This window comes from Aquarana catesbeiana, linkage group LG03 (genome assembly GCF_042186555.1).
Source record: "Aquarana catesbeiana isolate 2022-GZ linkage group LG03, ASM4218655v1, whole genome shotgun sequence".
Lineage (NCBI taxonomy): Eukaryota > Metazoa > Chordata > Amphibia > Anura > Ranidae > Aquarana > Aquarana catesbeiana.
In genome coordinates, this window is record NC_133326.1 from 729,489,111 (window position 1) to 729,516,987 (window position 27,877).

The 27,877-nt window shown below is 45.0% G+C and overlaps 2 protein-coding genes and 1 pseudogene across 2 annotated transcripts in view; all 3 read left to right on the plus strand.

Annotated features, from left to right (window-relative positions):
* The window catches only part of LOC141131168 (C-reactive protein-like), a 45,933-nt pseudogene extending 22,653 nt beyond the window's left edge, over nucleotides 1-23,280 (plus strand).
* The window catches only part of LOC141133794 (C-reactive protein-like), a 109,971-nt gene that overhangs the window by 66,189 nt on the left and 15,905 nt on the right, over nucleotides 1-27,877 (plus strand). The gene's annotated exons all lie outside the window — the stretch shown is intronic.
* The window catches only part of LOC141133793 (uncharacterized), a 115,507-nt gene continuing 88,329 nt past the window's right edge, over nucleotides 700-27,877 (plus strand). The window contains exons 1-2 of the mRNA XM_073623349.1: nucleotides 700-806; nucleotides 12,254-12,324. The gene's annotated coding sequence lies outside the window, so the exon portion shown is untranslated. The remainder of the gene's footprint in view (nucleotides 807-12,253; nucleotides 12,325-27,877) is intronic.

The following is a 27,877-nucleotide window of genomic DNA, read 5'->3' on the forward strand; positions in this document are numbered from 1 at the left end:
AAACAAAGGGCTGTACCATCAGTGCCTCCACAAGAAGTCAAATGACCTGCCAAGTTGCCCTATATAGTCCTCATGGGAGAGAACGCACCACCCACACCTATCCCCCATCCGGTGTGCGGCGCTCGCCTGGTCCAAGACTCACAATTGCGCATTTGCAGCAGAACCAATGACCGTCGCCGCCATCTTCAAAGAGGGCAGTTCGGCAGTATACTAAGCTCCAGGCATCAGAGCCAGCAGAAAAACCAGGACAATCTGTCCACATGACCCTGAAGAGGCCAGGCATCCAAAAAAAGCCTACAATGACACGGACTACTGTAAGTAGCAGTGCACCCTAGGCGCCTGCCTAGCTCGCATAGTGGTAGCACTGGCCCTGCCTAGGATTAGTATTCCTTTTAGGGACAATGTTCTAGAATAAAAAAAACTCAATATGAAATCGGATTTTTGTTTGCAAAAAAAAAGTAATTGTTGAAAAAAACTGAATCTTCCATATCTGTTCTGGTCAGGAAGGCTTGGATTGCACATGGACAAGAACGGGTCAATGCTTTTCCTATATGACATTGCCTGTGTTGGTCTTGGAGGCTCCTGATGTTTAGTCTCTTGTATTGTGCAATGGTGATCCCTGGGGGGAAGAGTGTAATTGGGCGGGAGTTAGGGGGAGGAGGAGGTGTTATTAACAAGAAACAGATGTTATAACATCCCCCCCGTCTTCTCAATCCGCCATTAGTAGGAGGATCTGAGCACAGAGAGGGGCTGAGGCTGGAAAAACGGAGAAAGAGTCAAACTGACCAGCAACACAGAGATTGAAGGTAATGCACAAATAATGGGGGTTACATGTGATGTGGATGGGGTGATTGACTAGGAGTGAGAATGCAGATCACAGAAGTCAGAAATCAGCATGACGGCCGGGAACCTAAGATTTCTAGAAGAAGGGGTCACTACATACAGAAATATCTATCTGTCCAGACCTCTTCCCATCTCCATCTTGCCATCATGTTGCAGTTGACCTTTCTTAACGGCCAGGGCTTGGTACACCCCAAAAAAATCTTAAATTCACATATTTTTTTGTGGGAAAAAAATTTGTATGCATTATTTTTGTAAGCATAACATTTTTAATAATTCTTTTTTTTTTTTACATAGAAAAGTTCTAGCAATACAGGACATCTGAGTGTACAGTGCCCTGAAAAAGTATTCACACCCCTTGAAATATCCCACATTTTGTCATGTTACAACCAAAAACGTAAATTAAATGTTTTATTGGGATTTTATGTGATAGACCAACACAATGTGGCACATAATTGTGAAGTGGAAGGAAGACGATAAATGATTCAAATAAATATGTGAAAAGTGTGGGGGGGGGGGGGGGGCATTTGTATAGTGCTCCCCTAAATCAATACTTTGTAGAACCCCCTTTCACTGCAATTACAGCTGCAAGTCTTTTTGGGAATGTCTCTACAAGCTTTGCACATCTAGAGATGGACATTTTTGCCCATTCTTCTTTGCAAAATATCTTAAGCTCTGTCAGATTGGATGGAGAGCATCTGTAAACAGCAGCTTTTCAAGTCTTGCCACAGATTTAGGTCTGGATACACACATTCGGAATTTCAATCAAAAAAGTGTGATGGGTGCTTTTGGTCGGATATTCTGACCGTGTGAATGCATCCAACTTTTTCTGTCTGAATTTCCGCCAGCAAAAGATTGAGAGCTGGTTCTCTATTTTTCCAATGGAAAAAGTTCTTGACGGAAATTCCGTTAGTCTGTATGCAATTCTGACGAGCAAAAAAACACGCATGCTAGGAAACAATTTGACGCATGCTCAGAAGCATTGAACTTAATTTTCTGGGCTCCTCGTATTGTACGGCACCGCGTTCTTGACAGTCAAAAGTTCCGAGAACTTTTGTGTGACCGTGTGTATGCAAGCCATGCTTGAGCGGAATTCCGTCGGAAAAACCATCCAAGATTTTTCCCGGCAGAAATTCCGCTTGTGTGTACGGGGTATTAGTTTTCCTCCACACATAGCATTTTCCCTTATGGTAAAAAGTTACATTTTGGTCTCATCTGACCAGAGCACCTTCTTCCACATGTTTGCTGTGTCCTCCACATGGCTTCTCACAAACTGCAAATGGGACTTGTTATGGATTTCTTTCAACAATGGCTTTCTTCTTGCCACTCTTCCATAAAGGCCAGATTTGTGAAGTACACGACTAATAGTTGTCCTGTGTACAGGCAGCGCTGATAGGCAGCACTGTTTGGCACTGATAGGGAGCACTGATAGGCACTTATAGGTGGCACTGATAGGCAGCACTGATGGGCACTGATTGTCACTAATAGGTGACACTGATTGGCACTGATATGCAGCAATGATTGGCACTGATAGGCAGCACAGATGAACACTCATTGGCACTGATTGGCAGCACCCATGGACAGTCATTGACACTGATAGGCAGCACTGATGGACACTGATTGGCAGCACTGATTAGCACTGATATAAAGCACTGATGAGCACTGATATAAAGCACTGATGAGCACTGATAAGCAGCACACAGCAATGATTGGCAGCACTGATGGGCACTGATGGGCACTGATAGGCAGCACCGATGGACACTCATTGGCACTGATAGGCAGCACTGATAGGCAGCACCGATGACACTGATTGGTAGCACTGATGGAAACTGACAGGGGAGAGGGGGATTTTCAGATTGAGCAGACAGTGAGGCTTGCAAGAGCCGCTCGATGTGGGAAACTGTCAGGTAATGTAACTTCATGCAGGGAGAAAGATCAGCTGTCAAAACTCAGCCGCGATGTCAGGGGTGGACGGGACCGTCACATACCTTTCTGGTAGAGCCTGACGAGCAGAGGAAGGCCTCTCGTACATCCCCGGTTCAGGGACCACTGAGTTTACAACAGCGGCTACAAGAGCACAGGGAGGTAGGAGTGCCTGTGGTGTTCTCCATAGCAGGGGGACACTAGTAGCAGCCAGCAGCAGTAGTGGAGCTGCTGTTGGTGGCTGTGGATGCAGGCACTCGTAGATGCAGAGGTGCTGTGAATGCAGGTATATTGCTGGTGCCGGGTACCGCAGATGCAGGTACGAGGAGGCTGTAGCAAAGGGAGGAGACTGGTGCAGAGTCAGACATGCCAGGTCAGGTACAGAGGAATCAAGTACATCAGAGGTATTTTATACCTTCATCACCCACTTGTCCTCATGGAAGAGTGTCTTTGTGGTTTCCACGAATTGTTCTACATCAGAGGTATCAATAAGAATGGTCAAGTTCAGGCAGAGGTTTGGCAACAGGAATTCCGGAGAATTATGCCCCATACATAGGATAGGATTTTCAGATGGAAAATGTTCGTTAGGAGCTTGCTGTCAGAAATTCCGACCGTCTGTAGGCTCCATCGGACATTTTCCATCGGAATTTCCGTCACACAAAATTTGTGATCTGGATCTCAGATCTTCCGACAACAAAATCCGTTGTTGGAAATTCTGATTGTGTGTAGACAATTCCGACGCACAAAGTTCCACGCATGCTCAGAATCAAGCAGAAGAGCCGCACTGGCCATTGAACTTCATTTTTCTCGGCTCATCGTACGCGTTGTACGTCACCGTGCTCTTGACGTTCAGAATTCCCGAAAAGATTTGTGTGACCGTGTGTATGCAAGACAAGTTTGAGCCAACATCCGTCGGAAAAAAACATGGATTTTGTTGTCAGAAAATCCTATCGTGTGTACAGGGCATAAGACTGAAGAAAGGTCAAGCAAGCCGAGGTCAGGAATCAGAGGAATCAGGAAAGCCGGGTACAATCAGATCAAGGGCAAGTGCTGGAAACAGGATACAGGGAGAAGACTGTATCAGATCAGACAGCAAAGGCCCTGCTAATGGGTGTGTGAACACATGTGCGCATGAGCATTGTGCACATGTGCGCATTGCCCAGACCCGCGGATATGCCTCTGCACATCTGCTCTGTTATGGCCAGCAAGTCACTGACAGGGACCAAGCAGCTATCAAACACCAGCCAATGATTGGGCTGCTTAAGGACGGGAGAGGAGCCACATAAACCCACCCAGACACAATCCCATTGGTAGGAGTTTGATAGCTGTTCGGTCCCACCCCCCTCCCCTCCCCCTGACATCACCACTGAGTTTTGACAGCCAGTCTTCTCCCTGCAAGTAATTGCATTACCTGACTGTTTTTCACACTGAACAGCTCTTTCAAGCCTCACTATCTACTCAATGTGAAACTGTTTCACAGGCAGCGCATGCTACACACTCCTTGGATGTAGCATTTCAGAGCAGCCCAGTGGGCACCCCCCAGCAGGGGGGAAAGATACTGTGATAGTAGTGCAGGAAAGGGAGAGATAACAGCACAGCCTCCTCTCCTCCGAGGTCTCACTACTCTCAGTGCCAAAGATGGAAATCACGGGAGACGTCCAACACTCAGCTACACTAACACACATGGGATGATTAGGGTGTGTCCAGGCACACCGAGCACACCCCATGCGCATGTCTATGGTTCTGTTATTTGAAAATCTCTATTGTTAGATGTGGATGTAAATTGCTTTAAATCCCTAAAGGTGTTGGTAACCAGTCAACGTGCTTTACATTTCCGACATGAGAAGAAACCAGCCCTATCCCAAAATATCTGTGGTCTATTTGGTGGATCCAATATTTTTTTCACAAATTTCCTATAAATGAACATAGGGTTATCAGGCAGTACTGGTTTCAATGTTTTATCCATACATAATATGTGCCAGTATCTTTTAAAGATGGTTTCAATCTCTTTATATTGTGGAGATTAAACACCCATTCTTGGTTTTCGTTTTTCCTGCAATCTCTCCATCACTCAAACAATATTCTTGAGGTAACTCCAAGACCTCTTGTATTACTCCATCAATCACAGAAGGGTTGTAGCCTTTTTGGGTGAACCTGTCTTTAATTATTTGGGATTGTGTAATAAAATCACTGTTGGAAGAGCAATTTCTCCTCACTCTCATCATCTGGCCTTTTGGTAGATGATGTCCACTTTGCAAGGGGAGACAGCTATTGGAGTCAGTGGGTTAAAAATATACTCTAGTCCCCAATTGTTGGTTTTGTCTATATATATTAACATCAAGAAAGGTTATCTGACCCTTACTCCACTGACTAACCAATCTAGTATTATTATTGTTTTTATCAGTGGTGGCTGGTGGTATATTTTTTTGGTGGGGGGGCGGCAATCCGTCCATAGCCACTAAACCCCCCCCACCGGTCAATCGGATCTCCTGCCCCCCCGGTCAGTTGGATCCCCCCAAAGTCGGTCGTCCAGCAGCCAAGCACTAACCCCATCTATGGTGTGGGATTCCTCTGGGTGACGGCTTTGCACTTCTTCCTCCTTCTTCGGCTTCACCGCGGGTTGGCTTCCTCTGAGTGACGTCTCTTCCCTCCTCCCTCCTCCTCCTAGGCCAATAGGATAACTTCTCCTTTCGGTCGCTTCCTGATTGGCCGGGAGGAGAATCAGTGTGACAATAGCGAATATTCATTCGCTTTTGCCACACAACTGGATGGGCTCGGGGCGCAGTGCTCTGTGCACCGAGACCACCCTTTTTTATGCTTTTTAGAGCCTCTGGCTCTAATCACGCGCTTTAAAAAAACAAAACATTGGAATCCATGCGTCCGGCGCCCTGCATTAGGGGGCCGGAAGCATGGATAGGGGGGCAGCACCCCTTTTCCGCTACAAATTCACATAACAACACCTCTGTTCCTGCCCATATAAAGAAGAGGTAATCAATGAACCTTCTATAAAAGCCCAGTTCATCTCAACTTTTCCGAACACAAATTTGTCCTCTCATTCTCCCATAAAAAGGTTTGCGAGGCTTGGAACAAATTTCACACCCACGGCAACTCCTCTCTTCTGGGAGAAAAACTCCTTGTTATACCAAAAATAGATATGGGAGAGTCAAAATTCCAATGCCTTCCACAGAAATATCTTATATGGAATATCGGAATATCTTCCCTTTGGCTAAGGGCCCAATTTAGGTCCAATAAGACATCATCGTGCTGAGTAATTGTGTACTGTGGTAAAAGCCTGCCGTCACTAAAACATATCTAAATATTGTCCCAAACGTACTGTTACTGACTCTATACTGTTAACGATTGTGGATTTTCGGAAGAGTATACTGTATATTGTTTGTATATGACAGTTACCGGACACTAAATATTTCCTCTTCTTTTTAGTCAGTATTCTAGTACGATACCCAAACTCCACTACATTGTTTAATTCACTCCTATACTGACAGGTGGGGTCGCTGTCTAATTTCACATATGGGTTTATCATCAGACAGCATCTCTACCAGCTGTCCGTCATAAAAATTCTTTAGACAGAATTACCACTCCCAATACTTTATCAGCTGGCCTTACAATTATTTTTTTCCTCTTTTCCAGCTGCTCTATACCTTCCTGAATATACCTAGGATCAGGACCAGTGCTAGACTATTTTGCACCCTACGCAAGACCAGATACTTGAACTCCCTCCCCCCCAGTCAGCAATGTTATATCTGTGAAGAAATATAGGAGATGAAAAAACCTCAGAGTAACAGAGATAGTGTGTAGTAAAATGCAGCCCCCGAATGAACACAAGGCAGTGACAGGCTTACCAGGCCAACTACCCCATCCAGGCAAAGAAACAAAGGGCGGTACCATCAGTGCCTCCACAAGAAGCCAAATGACCTGCCAAGTTGCCCTATATAGTCCTCATGGGAGAGAACGCACCACCCACACCTATCCCCCATCTGGTGTGTGGCACTCGCCTGGTCCAAGACCCACAATTGCGCATTCGCAGCAGAACCAATGACCGTCGCCGCCATCTTCAAAGAGGGCAGGTCGGCAGTATACTAAGCTCCAGGCATCAGAGCCAGCAGAAAAAGCAGGACAATCTGTCCACATGACCCTGAAGAGGCCAGGCATCCAAAAAAAGCCTACAATGACAGGGACTACTGTAAGTAGCAGTGCACCCTAGGCACCTGCCTAGCTCGCCTAGTGATAAAACTGGCCCTGCCTAGGATTAGTATTCCTTTTAGGGACAATCTGTTCTAGAATAAAAAAAACTCAATATGAAATCGGAAGCACTAATAGAACATTAGGGATTGACAGTGGTTTGCGGAACAAGTCTCTGTTTAACCCACAAAATGCTGCCAATTAACATTTAGAGGTCTTTATGGGTTTGGTGCTTAGAGATCTAGAACAGATTGTCCCTAAAAGGAATACTAGTAAATAAATGTCTGTACTTAACTACTGGCAATAGAATTGCACAGAGCTGCCTAATCCTCCTCTTCTCGGGTCCCCCGTTGGTGCTCCTGGCTCCTCCTCTCTTGCTGATGCCCCAATAGGAAACTGATTACCATGCGGGCTTACTCCCGAGTCCCGCTGCTGCGTCCATTGACACAGACAGCAGGACTTGGTACTGCCCCCACCCACTTTATCATCACTGGAGTTGATTGACAGGAGCGGGAGCCAATGAAACCTCTTCTTGGGTCCCCCGCCGACACTCCTGGCTCCTCCTCTTTTGCTGGTGCCCTCAGAAGGAGATTAATTAACATGCAGGCATACATAAGGTCTTGCTCCTGAGCCCCTCTTCTGTATACACTGACACAGTCAGCGGGGCTCAGCCCAGCCCCGCCAATCCCTCGTCACTGGAGTTTATTGACAGGAATGGGAGCCAATGGCTCCTCTTCTTGAGTCCCCCACCAGCACTCCTGGCTCCTCCTCTCTTGCAGGTGCCCCAATAGGAAACCGATTCCCATGGGGGTACCCATGCAGGCTCATTCCCAAGCCCTGCTACTGCATCCATTGACACAGACAGTGAGACTGGGCCCCACCCCCTGCTCCATCATCACTGGAGTTGTTTGACAGTGGGAGCCAATGGCTGCTATCAATTTTCTCAATGAGGAAGAAGGACATGCTGGATTGAATTGGGATCAGGCACGAATAAGAGGGGGCTAGGGGGATCCTTCAGGAGATAATGTGCTTGAGGCTTTAGAAACACTTTAAGGCAGGGGTCTAAAACTGGCAGCCTTCCAGCTGTTGCAAAACTACAAGTCAAATGAGGCATTGCATGGCTGACAGTTACAAGCATGACTCCCACAGGCAGAGGCATGATAATTTCTCAACAGCTGGAGGGTCGCCAGTTTGAGACCCCTGCTTTAAGGCATTATGATATTTGCATAACTCCACCCAAGAGCCCACTCACTGCTTCCATCAGGGCTGAGGGCTCTTGAGAGGAGTACTGAGGCAGCTCGGTATAGCTCCCTGTCAACCCCTCCAACCAGTATTGCACAGAGAAGCACATAGATTCCGTACACTTCCAAATAAGCAACACAAGAATGATTTTGGTTTGCAAAAAAAAGGAATTGTTGAAAAAAAACGGAATCTTCCACATCTGTTCTGGTCAGGAAGGCTTGGATTGCACATGGACAAGAACGGGTCAATGCTTTTCCTATATGACATTGCCTGTGTTGGTCTTGGAGGCTCCTGATATTTAGTATCTTGTATTGTGCAATGGTGATCCCTGGGGGGAAGAGTGTACTTGGGCGGGAGTTAGGGGGAGGAGGAGGTGTTATTAACAAGGAACAGATGTTATAACACCCCCTCCCATCTTCTCATTCCGCCATTACTGAGCACTGAGAGGGGCTGAGGCTGGAAAAACGGAGAAACAGTCAAACGGACCGGCAACACAGAGGTTGAAGGTAATGCACAAATAATGGGAGGTTACATGCAATGTGGATGGGGTGATTGACTAGGAGTAAGAATGCAGATCAGAGAAGTCAGAAATCAGCATGACGGCCGGGAACCTAAGATTTCTAGAAGAAGGGGTCACCATATACAGAAATATCTATCTGTCCAGACCTCTTCCCATCTCCATCTTGCCATCATGCTGCAGTTGACCTTTCTTAACGGCCAGGGCTTGGTACACCCTAAAAAAATCATAAATTCACCTTTTTTTTTGTGGGAAAAACATTTGCATGCATTATTTTTGTAAGCATAACATTTTTAATAATTCTACTGATCTACTGGCTGGGGATCTATTGTTGCTGGAGGAGATCTATTTTTGTTTGTGCATGTGGGGGGGTCTTTTGCTACTGGGGGGGTCTGTTATTGCTAGCAGGGGATCTGTTTTTGCCAGTAGTGGGCCCTGTGTTGCTGGGGGGTCAATTGTTGCTGGGAGGGATCCACTGTTATGGGAAGAGTCTATTGTTTCTCACTGCTGGAAGGTCTATTGATGCTGGCTGTGGGGAGATCTGTTGTTGCTGCTGGGAGCCTATTGTTGCTGGAGGGTTATTTGTTGTGGGTGGTCCATTGTTGCTATGGGGATCTATTGTTGCTGGGGGGTCCATTGTTGCTGGCTGCAGGGGATCTATTTGACTGCTTTTCTTGTTATGATTAACAAATTCCACATGAATTACTTAGCACCGGGGCTTTTTATCTCAGAGATTAGGTGCAGGAACTCCCCCTTTCTAAATCACCCCTGTTCTCCACCCTGCCCTCCTGTGAGCACCATTGCTTGCCTCCACCATCTACCCACCTACCAGTACTACCCCTTTAAAGAATACAGTACTAAGTATTATTTTGTGGTGCTTAGTAATTCGGATTGAATCTGTGATAAAAAGCAGTACAATAGATCATCTGCAGCCAGCAACAATAGACCCCCTAGCAACAATGGACTACCTGCAGCAACAACAGATCTCCCCACAGCCAGCATCAATAGACCCTCCAGCAGTCAGGAACCATAGAACCCTCCCTCAACAGTAGATTACTCCCAGCAACAACTGACCCATCAGCAACATAAGACCCACCCCCCAGCAGTGTCCTCCTCCAGCTGTCTTTCTCCTGTTCCCATGCCTCTGGTCAGAACACCCATGTGTCATGAAGAGGGTCCCTTCCGTACTTGAGCCCAGGCCGAGGTCACCCCAGACAAGGGGGTAACCCTCAAGGGCTACTGACAGCCTAACACTCAATCCCCAGTCCTCCAACTGAACTCCACTACCCCAAGCTGGGCTGACCCTAAGTATTTGAGGGAGCCTGCCCCCTGCCAACCCATCTGTTTGGAATTGGTCAGGGCCCTCATAAATACTCCAGGCAGCTCCTCCTCACCTCCACTCCCATTCTTCTGGAAGTTTCTCAAAATTTCCAGAAGTAGAGAAAGTTTTAGAAGTGCTGCCTGTGAGTCATCCAACCCTGCCTAATTCACTCACCCTGACCCAGAAAAAAAAACACAGGCTTGGCTACCAGCCAAGCCTAAACATTTTGCTTACTCAAAAAAAACCTTACAATTCCTATTCTAGTACACTAGAAGGTGCTACAGGGGTAGTACTGGAGGTGGATAGAGGGTAGAACCAAGGAATGGTGCTCACAGGATAGTGGGGGGAGGAGAACAGGGGTAACTTAGAAAGGGGGTCTTCCTGCAGCTATTCTCTAAGAAAAAAAGCTATGACTATATACATATACATCTTGAAGATTTTATATAGTGACAGCAATGTTCAATAATAAGGTTAGGAAGCCGTTGAGTAGATTTTTCTTTGGCTCTATACAAGGACCCCTTAGCTCTTTTTAACCGTTTCATGATAAATGGAAAACAAATCCTAATACCTGAACATAATTGCCTTATCCTGTGACTTGTTACCCCATCTCTGCTCCCCTCGTTCCCAGTCCCAGTCTTGCTCATGCCCTGTTTAGTTCAGCTTCCACCATTTGTATATAGTGTGTTATAGTTAGATTGCTGGTTTGGTTTGCAACACTGTCACAATACTGTCAGGACCTGAATGACCTGCTGGGGGCACTGTGATTCCTAGAGCTGAAGAGTGCAGTTCTGGTGGCCACCAGCAGGTGCCTTCCAGCAACCAGCAGATCCCAGTAAATAGATTTGACCTGATGCTGGCTGCTGGGAAGGTATATAATCCCTTGCTTGACTTTTCATCAACACTTCAGTGTTTTGCCTGTTAGCCATATACCTGCTTGTGGATTATATTGATACTGATCGCTGCTTTATCATATATCTTGTTACCCCATCTCTGCCTCCCTTGTTCCCAATCTAAGTCCTGCTCATGCCCTGTTTATGTCAGCTTCCCTCTATTTGTATGTGGTGTATTTTAGTTAGGCTGTTGGCTTGGTTTGGTTTTGTTTCACTGCCACGCTACTGTCAGGACCTGGACCTTGTGACTTGTTACCCCATTTCTGCTCCCCTCGTTCCTAGTCCCAGTCTTGCTCATGCCCTGTTTAGTTCAGCTTCCATCCATTTGTATATAGTGTGTTATAGTTATATTGCTGGTTTGGTTTTGTATCACTGTCACACTACTGTCAGGACCTGGACGACCTGCTGGTGGCACTGTGGTTCCCAGAGCTGAAGGGCGCAGTTCCAGTGGTCTCCCAGCAGCCAGCAGGTCCCAGTAATTAGATTCCACCTGATGCTGGCTGCTGGGTAGGTATATACTTCCTTACTTGACTTTTCATCAATGCTCCAGTGTTTTGCCTATTAACCATAAACCTGGTGTCTCCCAGGTGTCTCCCAGCAGATCCCAATAAGCAAGCTCCACCTTATCCTGGCTGCTGGGAGATACTGGAACTGCGCACTTAAGCTCTGGGGACAACAGTGCCACCAGCAGGTGATCCATGTCCTGACAGGGGTCTCCAGATACATACATAAATACATAGTACTCGTACTCATTCACAAAAAAATGTAAAGTGTAAATAAAAACAAAGACTGCTTTTCACAAGACATTTAATTAAAAGATAGAACCATGTCAATCATGATGCCTGACGCCCACTGACCTGCCGAAAGAAAGAAAAAAAAATGTGTTTCATGCTCATCTTGTTCAACACTTATCTTGTGCTGAACGACAGGTCCAGGGAATGACAGGTTGGGTCTCCTCAGGGAAATCATCGACCATATTTTGACATGACCATACATGGTCAATGATGTTACTTGTACCCCGTGATGTCATTAAACAACTATGGTCATGTCCAGATATGGTCACTGACATCATCTGGTAGGCCACACCCCTTTGTAAATATCAGCTGTCATCAGCCAGACCTGTCATTCGGCATGAGGAAAGCGATGGAACAAGACGTGTTCAGACTTCCGTTTGGACTGAACCTTCAGCTCATACCTAGTGGTGACTTCTTTGGCCGCTTATTGAAGCCCAGATACCTTTGCTCATAAAATTTTTGTCTATTTCCACTAATAAATGCTGACTATTGCTTAGCAGAGAGTGATAAGTTTTTTTTTTTCTAGGCTATTCAGAGAGATGGAGCTGAGTGTGCTTGTGTTGCTGTTGGTGGTCTCTGTGTCTCTTGCACAGGAAGGTAAGTAATAGAGCCTGCATACACTTACTGCTAGAAAAAATAAGTGATGTGTAATATTTCCACTCTTCTCTGCTTTTCTATTTCTCTTTATTTAAAGAGGTTTCACAAGGAAGAACTTGGCTTTACCGCCTTCCCTATTGGAAGCTCTCCTTACTGAATTACAGACCTTAGATTACAGAGTTTCAGTAGTAAAGCTGGGGGGCTATGTGAGGTCTGAGCCATGACCTGAGTTCATCCACACAGAGACAGACAACTTCTCTAATGCCGCGTACACACGATCGGAAATTCGGACAGCAAAAGACCGATGAGAGCTTTTGATCGGAAAATGCTCAATCTGACTTTTGCTGGTGGAATTCCCACCAGCAAAAGATTGAGAGCAGGTTCTCTATTTTTCGGTCGGAAAAAGTTCTGATCGTTTGTAGCAATTCCAATGCGCAAAATTCCTACACAAAACAATTTGACACATGCTCGGAAGCATTGAACTCCATTTTCTCGGCTCATCGTAGTGTTGTACATCACCGTGTTCTTGGCGGTTGAAAGTTCAGAGAACTTTTGTGTGACCATGTGTATGCAAGCCAAGCTTGAGAGGAATTTCGTCAGAAAAACCATCCAAGATTTTTCGGACGGAAATTCCACTCGTGGGCATAAGAATCGATCTGTCATAGACACCAGTCACGGCTCGTGCTTCATCCGTTGGGGGAGCGGCAAATGAACCTGAGACATTCACCCCACCCCTGGTTGCTCCAGACCTCTACCCCATCCAGGTCGCTGCTGCGGCTTCCATCCTCTGTCTCCTCCATGTCACTGCTTCTACTCCCGGCCAATCGGGTCTTTGGACTCCCAGGCCAATCAGGTCTTAGGACTCCTGGCCAATCAAGTCTCAGGACCTACTTCCTAAATGGCTGGGAGGAGAAACAGGAAGACATTGGCGAAAATTTTAATTCGCTAATGTCACAGAACTGCATGGGCTCAGGGCGCAGTGCTCTGCCCACCATTTTTTAAAGCCAAGTAAAGCCCTAGGCTCTAATCATGGGCTTCAAAAAAACAAAAACAAACATTGAAATCCATGCATCTAGCGCCCTGCAAGTAGATTAGGGGCCGGGCACATGGATTAGGGCCACCCTGCATGGATGGGGCGCCACTGATAGACACCCATTTGTGGCATGTAGTCTGAGTGAAGTATCAGCCTGGTATTGGACAAGTGTTGGGGTCACAAGGTTCTAAATTGAAGCAGCACACCACTGCTAAGAGTTCCAGATACAACTTTATTACATTAAAAATCAGGGATGCAGTTCTAAAAATATTCAACATGTTTCGCCCCCCCCCCTTCTTCAGGGCTTGACTGGCAACAATGTGAACAAACCAAAAGTGAACTGAACTTACAGTTGTATTTTTCCCAGTGTGAATTCAGCAGCTTGTCAGCTGGCAGACTTGGGGTTGGTCATCCAGCGCAGCAGTTCTCTGCATGGACCTTTTGAAACCAGAAACAACACAAAGTCATAAAGTTACCAAAGTTAACCACTTGCCACCCGCCAACAATAACTTTACCGCTGACAGGCAGCAGCCCCAGGCACCGCGACATACCCATACATTGCAGTGAACTTCCTGGTTTTCAGGCGCACATGCGCACCCCTTGCTGATCTGTGCTGTGATTGGCCACTGCACAAGTTTGTCAGCAGGTTTCAGCCAATGATTTTGGCTGCATACCTGCTGATCAGTTGTCGCCAATCACACCACAGAGTTCTGCGTTTACAAACACACAGAACTCTGTGTACACAGCGATCTGTCTGCTTCTTCTCACTGAAATCCTGTAAGTAAAAGCAGCACACATGACACTGGTTAGACATACAGCTAACCCCTTAATTGCCCTCCTGGTCACCCCTGTCACCCAGCCAGTGTCATTAGTACAGTGTACACTATTATCCCTGATCACGGTATTAGTGTCACTAGCAACGTCAGTGTCAGTTAATGAGTTAGTGTTCTTCCCAGGCAGTGTCAGTTAGGGCCGAATTATCCGCCACACTGTCATAGTCATACTATAAGTCACTGATCAACGCCATTACCAGTATAGCATCATAGCAGTGTAAATTCCAGTATACATACCATAGTTTGTAGGTGCTATAACTTTCACACAATCTAGTTTATATACACTTGTTGGGATTTTTAATTTTTTTTTTACCAAAGACGTAGCAAAATAAATTTCGGCCCAAATGTATAAAGAAATTAGATTTTATTGAATATGTTTTATAATAGAAAGTAAAATAATATAGGTTTGACTTTAAAAAAAAATTGTATAATATAATAAAAATATAATATAATATAATATAATTTTTTTATATAATAATATAAAAAAATAAAAACCCAGGGGTAAATAAATACCACCAAAAGAAAGCCCTATTTGTGTAAAAAAAGTATATACATTTCATCTGGGTACAGTGTTGCATGACCGCGCAATTACCAGTTAGCGTAGTGCTGAATAGGAAAAAAAAAGGTCCCTGATATGCTGAGAGAGCAAGCATTATTACCTGTATCTTGAACGTGTTACAATACCATATTCTTGTCGGAGAAGAAGTGTCCTGCTCCCTTAATGTAATGCCGCATACACACGGTCGGATTTTCCGACAGGAAACGTTTGATGGGAGCTTGTTATCGGAAATTCCGACCATGTGTAGGCTCCATCGGACATTTTCCGTTGGAATTTTCGACAAACAAAATTTGAGAGCTGGATCTCAAATTTTCCAACAACAAAATTCATTCTTGTAAATTCCGATCGTGTGTACACAATTCCGACGCACAAAGTTCCACGCATGCTCTGAATCAATTAGGCTTGCTTCCAGGCTGTGGTTTTGGAGTTGTGGCAGGAGGTGGAGGAGGAGGATGGTCAAACTCACACAGGTGGGTTTTGGTTGTGAGTTGGCCCCTCAACCCCTTATTTAGGGACAGTTACATAATTTCCTCACAGATGAGGCGTTGGCCCTCCTCCATTTCTTGCATTTTGCATGCAGCCATGGAGGCAAAGGGCTCTTGAAGAGTGGGGGTGGTTCTGAGGGCAGCATTAGCCTCCCGAATCAGCCCAAGCGCTGCCTCCTCCATGTTAATCCCCTGCTGGGCCTTTTGGTTGAAAGGCGGAGGGGAGGGACCTGGGATTCGATCAGGCTAATGGGCCGGGCCATCTCCTGGCTGCCACCTACCCCTGCCACCTCCTGGCTGCCACTTTCCACTGCCACCTGCTGGGTGCCACATTCCACAGCCTCCTCCTGGCTGCCACATTCCATGCCCTCCTCCTGGCTGAGGCTTTCCTGTGTATGAAAAAGGATTTCTATTCATCAATCACACACAATTTTCAGCTCATGACTGTTGCAAATTGAATGTTAACAAATAGAAAAGACTATCATTCTGACCCCAGCATTTTTCATTCTTGTCCCAAACATTTTTGGCCCCTACTGTCTATCGATATGTAAAACACTTTATTAAATCAGCAATTAGTGATCAATAATAACATCTAGTTAACATCATTAATTTTTACGACAAGAAATATGTAGAACAATGCTATACCTGGCTCTTCCACTTCTTCCTGGCTAGAAGGCCCAGGCTGAATGTCGGAATCCTCATCTGGGGTAGAAGGAAGCGTGGAAGGAAGAGTGGAAGGAAGGGTTGAGAGTGATTGCCTGACTTCAGTCTGGTTTGACAGAAAATGCAGTCTGTCATAATACCACAGCCTGGGGACATAAATGGCATCTGCTGCTGCTGCTCCTGATCTCATGGAATCCTGGACCTTATTGCGCTCCATATTATAAATGCTCCTCAGCCCACCAATTTTTGCCTTCAAATAGGGGATGGTTGCCTTGGGGATCTGCGGCTTCACCAACTCCAGCAGTTTCTCCAGTGCTGCCTGCCTCTTTTATTTATGATTATAATGCAGATTTTTCACCTGCCACAGACAGGGCAGCTCCCTGTACTTGTCTATGAATAGGGGGAGGAAGTTGTGATCATTGAAGCCATCCATTTTCTCTGCAAGACACAACACAAGACAAACCCTAATGTCAGACTAAACTCTCCTAATCTTGTCCCAATATAGGCCTCTATCTAGAAGCAGTATAGGCCACTGATGCACCAAGTTAAACTTGTACCTTTGTTAGAACAATCAGCCCTTCTGCTACTCCTTCCTCCGCTCACATATCGTACGTACGACGAACACGTACGTTACGCTTTATATACACTGCGCATGCGTGAAACTCCGCCCGCCCCGACCTTCTTTCTAGTCTATTCCCCACCCCTTGTCTTTTGGCACAGTGGGAGAGCACATGGCGGAGAAAGAGCAAGTGCATGCAGACATCAGCAGCAGCAACAACGAAAGGCCAGAGCCATGAACGTCCCGATCCCGGAGGAGATTTAAGGCCTCAAATATGTCCTTTATAGAGATGGTGGACATCTTGAAGAGGGCCGAATATGATGGGAAGCATGGACCTTACCCAAACTCAAATGTCAGAAAGGCCAAGAACATGGCTAAAGTTGTGAGAAGTCTGCACAGGAATTTTGGGGTACGACGATCCAAGGATCAATTGAGGAAACTCTGGTCAAACCTGAATTTGAGGGAGCAGGATCAGTACAGAACTATCAAGAGAGTTCTTCAAAAAAGTAAGTAGTTGTCGTGTGTTCCTATTATTATTATTACTTGCATGCTGCTCCATGTGCTTTTCTATACTGTTGTACAGTTTAAAATGACAACTTTCAGGTTCGTGAGCACAGTAATCATTCGTAGTAAACATCATTCATTTGCCCACTAATACAATGTTTTTGGCAGATACAAGTTAACTACATTTGTTCAGGCCTATTTGTATTAAAAGAAGTTTATGACTTTGTTGTCTAGATGGGTTTGTACTAGAATGAAATGCAAACTTGATTCAGTGTAAGGAGAGGACACTCAGCAGCTGTTTACACATCTGTACGCAGGAGCACTAGTGTGGGACACCAGAACACCCTTTTTAGGGTGTCCCACAGGTGCTCCAGTGGATACTAGGGGTGTCTCCATGTGTGAAACTTGTACAAAAAAGGTAAGTAGTCCATCTTTATAAAGTTAAATAAATAATGTTGTCAGCTTGGAACTCTGCCAAAAAAGACAATTGTATGACACTTCCAAGCAATGTTTCATATTACTATTTCTCGCCTCAAATATCTGTGTGCTAAGTATACCTTTTTTTGATTCACATAGGGGAGAAAAGAATCGGGACTTCTGAGGACACCAGGGACCCCCCACCTCCTAAAGAAAAGCAAATCCCCACACCACAACCAGAAGATGTTGAGGAAGGAGAGGTTTAAGATGTGGGCGAAATAGTGACCACAACAGGTGACTGTCTGAGACCACAGCTTCAGGTAATAGATGGATGCCTGCATATTTATAATACATGTTCTGTTTTTGAATTTTAGGTGATGTGGATGTTTTGGAAGAAGAAACTCATTTCACAAGTGCAAGTGCACAGATCCTCATCGGGGAGATCATGGTGTGCAATCGTGACTCACAGAAGATCAAGGAAGACATCAATGATGTTGAAAAAAGACTCAAAAACAACATTGATGTTTTAGGCAGAATATAAAACACGCCTAAATTCTTCAATTTTTTGTTATTTTAATTGTTTGTAATATTTTTTAAACTTTTTGGAAGTATATGGAAGTATATTGAAAGCCATATTTTGAAGATGCACACAGTGTGTCAACATGTGCTATCTGCCAGCACAGGATATCAATGTACGCGTTTTGTGGGTGCAACCCCTTCCTCACAACTCAAGTAGCTGAGAGGAAGGGGTTGCACCCCCGAAACACGTCCATTGATCCACCATGATGGGAGCTAGCACATGTTGACATTAGGCATAGGATCAAGAGGGAAATCCCCATTTTCTCTCCCAATTTGTGTGCATCTTCAAAATTTTGCTTTCACAGGGGTGACATCAACACAGTTTGGACATACTAACTAATGTCTGATATTGCCTTCAATTCATCAAAGTTAAACTTTGTAAGTTCCTGAGTTATGTACTGTTTTATGGTTTTAAACATGCCTGTTTACCAAAAAAAGGCTATTTTGCAATGTCAAACGCCAAAATGTTATTTCAAAAATATGTTGGTTTGTTCAAAAACCTTTTCTAAGTAAATATTTTTCTAATCAACAATGTGTGGCTTCTTCTTTCAATGCTAAATAGCATTTTTTAAAGTAAGTTGGTGTTTACAGTGACAATGGGGGTTATTTACTAAAGGCAAATCCACTTTGCACTACAAGTGCACTTTCAGTGCAGTTTCAGTGCACTTTCAAGTGTACTTTTGCAGTGCACTTGTAGTGCAAAGTGGATTTGCCTTTAGTAAATAACTCCCACAGTGCTTTGACATTTGCCACAATCAGGCCATTTTTGTGACTCACAAAAAAATAATTCATGGTGCTGAAAATGATGAATATTTTTATCATTAATGCATTACATACATTAACAACAAAAACAAGGTGTGTGTGTAGCAGACCCACAACATAATAGTTCGCCGAAGAAGAGATTGTTACCTCATGTATCAAAGAAATTACGTTTGCACTGTTGAAGAAAATGGGCAAAATTTGGGCCATTGGATAACATAGGAGACAGCTAAAAGAAAGACAAGCAGTAAATCAAAGGAAATACTATTTCAGTTTAACTAAAAAATGTATTTTTAAAATGTTTATGAAAGATTTTCTGGCATATCAATGGCCCCCCTACCCGCAAAGTACTCCATATATTTGATACGGATCTCGCGGGCGCTTTGGGGAGGCAAGCCAGGATGGCCAGCTTCAAGTGCCGTCAAGGTTTGTTCGTTAAGTTCGGCCTCAGGCCCAACTGAGGCCACATACTTCATTGAATTTCTCCTTAAATAATTGTGGAGAATGCAGCATGCAAGGATTATATGGTTAAGTTTATATTCCGCAATGTTGATTGCCATAAGGAATAGGCGTAACCGGATGGCCATTATCCCAAAAGCATTCTCCACCACTCATCTGGCCAGCCGGTAGTTAAAATCCCTCTGGTCCGGGGTGAGGGTCCTTATCGGGAACGGCCGCATCAGGTGATCATCCAGCCCAAATGCTTCATCAGCGACAAAGACAAACGAGAGTCCTTCCACAATCTCTTCAGCAGGTGGCAATCCCAAGCCACCATTCTGGAGCTGTGTGTAGAACTTTGTCTGGGCGATGACTCCACCATCTGATATCCGACCATTTTTCCCCACGTCCACATAGAAAAACTCATATGTCGCTGACACCACCGCCAACATCACAATATTATTAAACCCCTAATGCCTCGTACACACGGTCGGACTTTGTTCGGACATTCCGACAACAAAATCCTAGGATTTTTTCAGACGGATGTTGGCTCAAACTTGTCTTGCATACACACGGTCACACAAAGTTGTCAGAAAATCTGATCATTCTGAATGCAGTGACGTAAAACACGTACGTCTGGACTATAAACGGGGCAGTGGCCAATAGCTTTCATCTCTTTATTTATTCTGAGCATGTGTGGCACTTTGTCCGTCGGATTTGTGTACACACGATCGGAATTTCCGACAACGGATTTTGTTGTCGGAAAATTTTATATCCTGCTCTCAAACTTTGTGTGTCGGAAAATCCGATGGAAAATGTGTGATGGAGCCAACACACGGTCGGAGTTTCCGACAACAAGGTCCTATCACACATTTTCCATCGGAAAATCCGACAGTGTGTACGGGGCATTATAGTTATAATAGTAAGACTTGGGGGGTGGCACAATGTGGACATGTTTCCCATCAATTGCCCCTCCGCAGTTGGGAAAGTCCCACCGCTGGGCAAATTGGGAAGCCACAGTCTGCCATTCCTGTGGCATTGAAGGAAACTGTGGAGTCAAACAAGAAAAAAAAACTTAGTAATTTTGCACATAAATTGAGGGGGGGTATGTTTTGGACAGGTAACCCTCTCCACTTCATTGAGAGCTGAATGCATAAATAATGTGTTTTACTTTGGCCAGACCCTCCTTACTTACACTATTGGCAGCCCATTGGACAGGTAAGAAGTGTCATAATACAAAAATATAAATATACACTGTACAAATTGAAGCACTTTTTTACATTCTGCAATTACCTATCAAGATAATAGGAGAACAAAACTTTAAACAGTACCATTTGAAAGTATTCAGGCAGGCCCTTTCACTACATGCTTTGGGGAATTCTTACAGAAATCTGACCACAAAAGAGGTAGGTATAGTGTGTATGGGTTTGGCATAGTCAGTAGATAGAGGATTGGTATCTGTTGGGGGGGGAGGGAGGGTTCCAAATGATTTTGGGACCCAAAAAAAAGCCTCTGGCACTCTGCATGAATTTAAGCACAGAAAAAAACATTTGTACACATTTTAGGGGGTGTTTAGGGTAAAGCACTACTATAGAGCTGAAAAAATACAGTACATTGTTAAGTGACTAGGCTAGGTGTGTATGGGCCCAGGATAGCATGCTGGGGAGGTTAGTGAAGTCAAATATGCATGAAGGACAAAAAAGAAAGTTTAAAAAATTCCAGCATGCATGAGGACAAAGGGACTTTCACAGCATATTACAATCATGGTAATTATGGAATGATGAAAGAAATACAATACATTATCAATCATTAAATACATAGAATGTGATGTTAAAGGAGAAATCTTACCTTAATATACTCCTTCTGCAGGACCTGAATAATGGCAGAACTTGTCTCTGGAATAATGATCCCCAGAGCCTGGGGGGAGATGCCTGTCAAGAACTTGATGTCCTGCAGACTTCTCCCCGTCGCCAAGTACTGCAACGTGGCAACTAGCCTCTGCTCGGGAGTGCTGACTTGCCGCATGCAGGTGTTCTGCCTGCTAATATAAGGGGACAGCAAAGCCAACAAACGGTGAAAAACGGGGTCCGTCCTCCAGAGATAATTCCTGAAATCATCAGGATTATTCTCACGGATCTCCTGCAACAAAGGCATATGAGATAATTGGTCACACTGGAGTAACCAATTCTTCGTCCATGAACTCCTCCCCGCCCTGTTCATGGACTGGGCTTGGGTCAAAGTAAGAACCCCAACACGACGAGAACGTACCCGCAACATTGCTTCAAAACAGTCAGCTGGTCAGAACGAACTAAAAGAACGCACTGAAATTTAGAAAGGCCTGAGAAGAGGGATCTGAAAATCAGAAACGAGGGGACAAGAACGCACTGAAAATCAAATATGTACTATAAAATACGCACTGAAAAACAAATGCGAACTGACTACATGCACTGAAAACCAGATACGAACCCACAAGCACAAACTGAAGAGCAGTAACGATCGGAAAAGCACGAGGCTGAAAAGCGCGAATCGTCTCTCACCAAACTTCTACTAACACAAGATTAGCATAAGGAGCCCAAAGTGCCGTCGTACGTGTTGTACGTCACCGCGTTCTTGACGTTCGGAATTTCCAATGAGATTTATGTGACCGTGTGTATGCATGACAAGTTTGAGCCAACATCCGTCGGAAAAAAACATGGATTTTGTTGTCGGAATGTGCGATCGTGTGTATGCGGCATTATACCAACCTTTCCCACCCCTATACTGCTTTCTCTCTTGCTACTCCCAGGAAGGACAATGCATTTCCCATCTACTTACAGCCTCCAAACACTTGTTCTGTACATATCAACCAGGAAGTCACTAATTTTAAGACAGACTCTGTGTCTTTGGACTGGAGGCATATGTGTATGACCTGGGACTCCAACACTGGAGTGGTCCAACTTTGGGTCAACGGGAAACTCTACCCTGGAGGAGTCTCCATGAAAGGGTCTTCTCAGTGGTGGCCCCTTCATATGGGGTGCAGGGGCACCAGCCCCCTAATCCATGCGCCCAGCCCCTAATCTACATGCAGGGCGCTGGACGCATGGATTTCAATGTTTGCGCGTGATTAAAGCCTGAGGTTCTATTTAGCTTCATAAAAGGGTGGGCTCGGGGCAGAACACTGCACCCTGAGCCCACCCAGTTATGTGAAAATAGCAAATTAATATTCGCAATTGTCCTCCTGGTTTACCTCCCGGCCAATCAGGAATAAGGTCATGAAACCCGATTGGCCAGGGAGTCTTAGGACTCACTTTCTATTTGAGTTGGGTCTCAGGAGGGAAGGAGAAGCAACAGCATGGTGTCATGGCAAGCTGCAGCAGGTGGAGCAGCAGCTTTCAGGAGCCCTACCCTAGATCACCAGCACCACCTCCTAAGGTAAGGACACGGATGGCGTCCAACCCATCCACAAGGGATGGGTTGGATGAGGGAGCACTAGTGCAAGCGAGGGGGCCAGGGGCAGCTTCCAGGAGCCCGCACCACCTCCAATTCCGATTTGTCTCCCACGGGGGGGTGCCACTGGGTCTTCTGTCACAGCAGAAACCAGCATTGTTCTGGGGCAGGGCCAAGACTCTTTTGGTGGAAGATTTGACTCAACATGCACATTGGGCTTAAAAAAAATCTGCTCTCTTGACAGTAAAAAATGCTCAACATAGAGCTTTTTTGGACAAAGTTTAGACGAGTTTAGGAGAGTTTTACATTTTTTTCTGCAAGTAAGCTCCTATCAGAGACACGAACCAGAGGGGTTTTTTTTCCTTTACACAAGTAGTAGTTTTTTTTTCTGCCTCTAAACGTTGAGCTCAAAATATGCCTGTAATTGTCTTAATGTGCATGGACACAAAGAATAACAGTGAGCTGCTTCTAGAGGCAGAACACAAACCTCCTGTAGAAGCAACGTTTTTTAAGTCAGTGTGCATGGAGCCTTAGCAGTCATTGGTTGGTGAAATAAGTCACGTCCGTGGGATTATGTCCTGACACCAGAAGATATTCAGAAGGTTGTCTCTGGTGAGCTCCATGGAAATGTCATTAATTGGAAGTGTCTACTCTACCAAGTGAAAGGAGATGTTCTTGTCCAGCCTAACAATATGTGTTAGTATGCCATCTTCACTATATATACATAAGCTCCTCCAATGCCTGGTACAGAATAATGCCCCGTACACACGGTCGGATTTTCCGATGGAAAATGTCCGATCGGAGCGTGTTGTCGGAAATTCCGACCGTGTGTGGGCTCCATCGGACATTTTCCATCGGATTTTCCGACACACAAAGTTGGACAGCAGGAGATAAAATTTTCCGACAACAAAATCCGATCGCGTCAATTCCGACCGTGTGTGGCCTGTTCCGACGCACAAAGTGCCACGCATGCTCAGAAGAAATTCCGACACGGGATAGCTCGTTCTGGTAAACTTAGCGTTCGTAATGGATAAAGCACTTTCGTCACGCTGCAATGTAAAAAATGGTTTAATACAGCGCACTCTCTTCTTCTTTATAATGTGACAAGAATATAGTAGTTTTGATGCTCATATTCACACACACTTCTCACAAACTTTTTTCGTTACTATTTATCGGGATTCCCTCAATATATTTTGATTTCTCACATCTGACAACATATTTTTTATTTTATTTTTTTACTTTAATGTAGAATCTTTTTTTGTGTTTCTCTTTTTAATTTTTTTTTTTTGGTGATTTTGATTTGTATTCCCGAAAATGTTTGTGTGTTTTTTGTGACAAGTTCCCACAACACCATTGATATGTTGTTCTATTTAATCTGTAGGAGATTGTTTGGTGTTGTTGTCCCTTGTTAATTTCACATTGTACTTTAGAAATGTACCTGAATACTCACCAACAAACGGTCCTTTTTGGATGAAAACACACACAGGAGAGTAGAATTTACCTAAAAATATTTTATTAAGGGGTCACAACTATAAAAAAACAAAGAGGGAGGCAACGCTGGAGAAACTGCAGAAGTGGGCAAAGCCTTGGACCCCCAGGGCAGACATCAATTATTTAAAAGCAAAATTGGTGGCCTGAGGAGTCCTTATCTAAGGGAGGGCAGTCTGGTCCAGAAGTCCCAGAGATCCGGAAAGCAGCAGATGACATCTGTGTCCCCAGGCTGTGGTCATACGAGAGACTGCAGCTTTTGTCAGACCAGACTGAACCCAGGGCAATCACTCTTTGGTCTTCTTTCCACGCCTCCTTCCACGCTGTGGCTGTGGTGGTGGAGTTGTGGCAGCAGGAGGAGGAGGATCGTCCCTCTCCATGACATCTGTCTTGGGTGTCAGTTCCCCACTCTCCCCCTTACGAAGGACTTTATAAATCAGGTCCTCAGAGATCTTGCGTTGGCCCTCCTGCATGCCCTGCAATTTTGTGGCAGCCATGCAGGCAAAGGCCTCTGCAGGACTGGGGAAGGCTCTGAGGGACGCCGAAGCCTCCTGGATCAGCCTGTACACTGAATCCTGCACAGGACTGGGAGTGGCCTTCCTGGCCCTTTTATATGGCAGGCGGAGGGGAGGAACCTGAGACTCAGTCAGGCTGCGACTTGTCCCAGGCTTCTCTTGGCTGACACTTAGCCCCGCCTCCTCCTGGCTGCCACTAATCCCCGTATCCTTCTGACTGCCACTAATCCCCGCCTCCTCCTGATTGCCACATTCCACAGCCTCCTCCTGGCTGAGGTCTTCCTGTGTATGAAAAAGGGACATAGTTTTAGTATTTTTTCAATCAATCACACACAGTTTTCACCTCCTGACTGCTGCAAATTCAATGTTAACAAATATAACAGACTATCCTTCTGAGCCCAGCATTTTGCATTCTTGTCCCAATTTTGGGTGCCCACTACTGTCTATTGATATGTAAAACACTTTTTTTAATCAGCAATTAGTGATCAATAATAACATCTAGTAAACATCATTTATTTATTGCCCAGAAATCAGTAGAACAATGCTATACCTGACTCCAGCTGGGCTCCTCCACTTCTTCCTGGCTGGAAGGCCCAGGTTGGACATCAGAAGCCTCAGCTGGGGTGGAAGGAAGCGTGAAAGGAAGAGTAGAGAGGGATTCCCTGACTTCAGTGTGGTCTGACAGAAATCACAGTCTCTCGTAGTACCACAGCCTGGGGACATAAATGTCATCTGCTGCAGCTCCGGACCTCTGGGAATCTGTGACCTTCTTGCGCTCCCTAAGATATGTGCTCCTCAGGCCACCAATTTTAGCTTTTAAATAAGGGATGGTTGCTGTGGGGACCACCGGCTTCACCAACTCCAGCAGTTTCTCCAGCGCTGCCTGCCTCTTCTGTTTGTGGTTATAGTGGGGGTGTCTGACCTGCCACAGACAGGGCAGCTCTCTGTACTTGTCAATAAACAGGGGCAGGAAATTGTGGTCGTTGAACCCATCCATTTTCTCTGCAAGACACAACACAAGACAAACCCTAATGTCAGGCCAAACTCCCCTAATCTTGTTACAATATAGGCTTCAATTTCGAAGCAGTATAGGCCCAAGTTTAGATCCTACCTTCATTAGCACGATCGGCGTCTCCGATGCTCCTTCCTCCGCTCACAGATCGTACGTAAGACGCGCGCGTTACGATTTATACACACTGAGCATGCGTATAACTCCGCCCGCCCCTGACGTTCTTTCTATTCTATTCCCCGCCCCTTTTTGTTCGGCGCAGTGGAGGAAGAGCACATGGCGGAGAGACAGCAGGATAGTGCTAATTACAGCAACGAGGAGGAGGAGGAGGAGGAGGAAAGGCCGGAGCCTGAAACGTCCCGATCCAGAAGGAGATTAAAGGACTCAAATATGTCCTTTGGGGAGATGTTGGAAATGGTGGACATCCTGAAGAAGGCCGACTATGATGGAAAGTATGGGCCTTACCCCAACCACAATGTCCGAAAGGCCAAGATCATGGCAAAAGTGGTCAGGAGTCTGCACCGGAAATTCGGGGTACGGCGATCGAAAGATCAGCTCAGGAAGCGGTGGTCGGACCTGAAATTACGAGAACATGAGCAGTACAGAAAGATCCGGAGAGTGCTGCAAAAAAGTAAGTAGTTGTGCTGTGTTCCTATTGTTCTTGTGTTTATTACGTTCGTGCTGCTCCATGTGCTTTTAGGAACTGTTGTACAGTTTAAAATGGCAACTTTCATGTTCATGGGCACATTATTCGTTCGGATCACACACTTTTTTTTCGGACTATAAAATACCATTGTTTAGGCCATATGCATTTGGCCCCCATTTTGAGGCCCTATACTTGTCTTCAAAGAATTGGGTTGTGTAGATGGCTTTGTTACTAGAATGAAATGCAAACTAGATTCTGTGTAAGGAGAGGACACTGAGCAGCTGTTTTCACATCTGGACACTGGAGCACTAGTGTGGGACCCCAGAACACCCTTTTTATTAGGGGGGCCACACAGGTGCTCCAGTGTATACTATAGGGGGGTCTCCATCTGTGAAGCTTGTACAAAACAGGTAAAGTATTGCAGCTTGACAAAGGACACTAAAAAAGCTACATCTTGGAACTCTGCTAAAATAGACAATTGTACCCCACTTCCAAGCAATGTTTCATCTTTAGAGTTCTGCCATCAAATATCTGTGTGCTAATTATACCATTTTGGTTTTACATAGGGGAGAAAATACTCGGAGGACACCCCTCATCCGAGGAGACCAGAGCCCCCCCCCCTCTGGAAGAAGGTGTAATCCCCCCAACACAAGATGAGCAGGAGGAAGAAGACGTGGTGGAACTAGTCACCACAACAGGTGAGTGTCTGCAACCACAGGCTCCGATAAGAGATGGATGGCGGCATTTTTTTTAGACCTAATTTATTTTGGGGTTCCTCTCTTTTTAGGTGATCGTGAGGTTGTGGATGAAGATCCTTTCAGATCCGAAAGTGCCCAGATCCTGATCGGGGAGATCATGGGGTGTAATTTACAATTGGAAAACATCCAGCAAAACATCAATGATGTTATTCCAAAATATAAAAACATCATTGATGTTTTGGGGCGAGTTTAAAGCCCCTCAAAATCACTTTCTTCTTTTGTCTGCTACAATGTGCGAAATGTTTTTGTGATTTTTCCCAAAGCCAAATTTGGAGGATGCACACAGTGTGCCAACATGTGCTATCTGCCATCACAGGAGATCAATGGACGCGTTTTGGGGGTGCAACCCCTTCCTCAATTATAAAGTAGCGGTGAGGAAGGGCTTTCTCCCCCAAAACACATCCCTTGATCCCCCCTGATGGCAGATAGCACATGTTGACATTGGGAAATTTGTGTGCATCTTCCAAATTTGGCTTTTCCAGGGGTGATTTCCCCCCATCTGAACGCAATATCAAACACAGTTCCTAAATACTCATGTCTGATATTGCCTTCAAGTTCTACCAAATGTGAACTTTGTAAGATCAAGATTTGTGTCTTTCTTGTGGGTTTTACACAGGCCTGTTTTCTATAAAATGCACATTTTGATTTTGGATAATGACACCACAAAATATGTTATACAACAAACATGTCGGTTTGTCAGAAAAACCTTTGGTAAATGCACATGTGATTGTGCTGGTATTAAAAAGATTGTTCATCAAGAATGTGTGGATTATTGTCTCAACACTACAACACTTTTGGGGTGATGTAATTGTTGTTTGATGAGAAAATGGGGGTTATTTCCTAAGGGCAAATCCACTTTGCACTACAAGTGCAGTTTCAGTG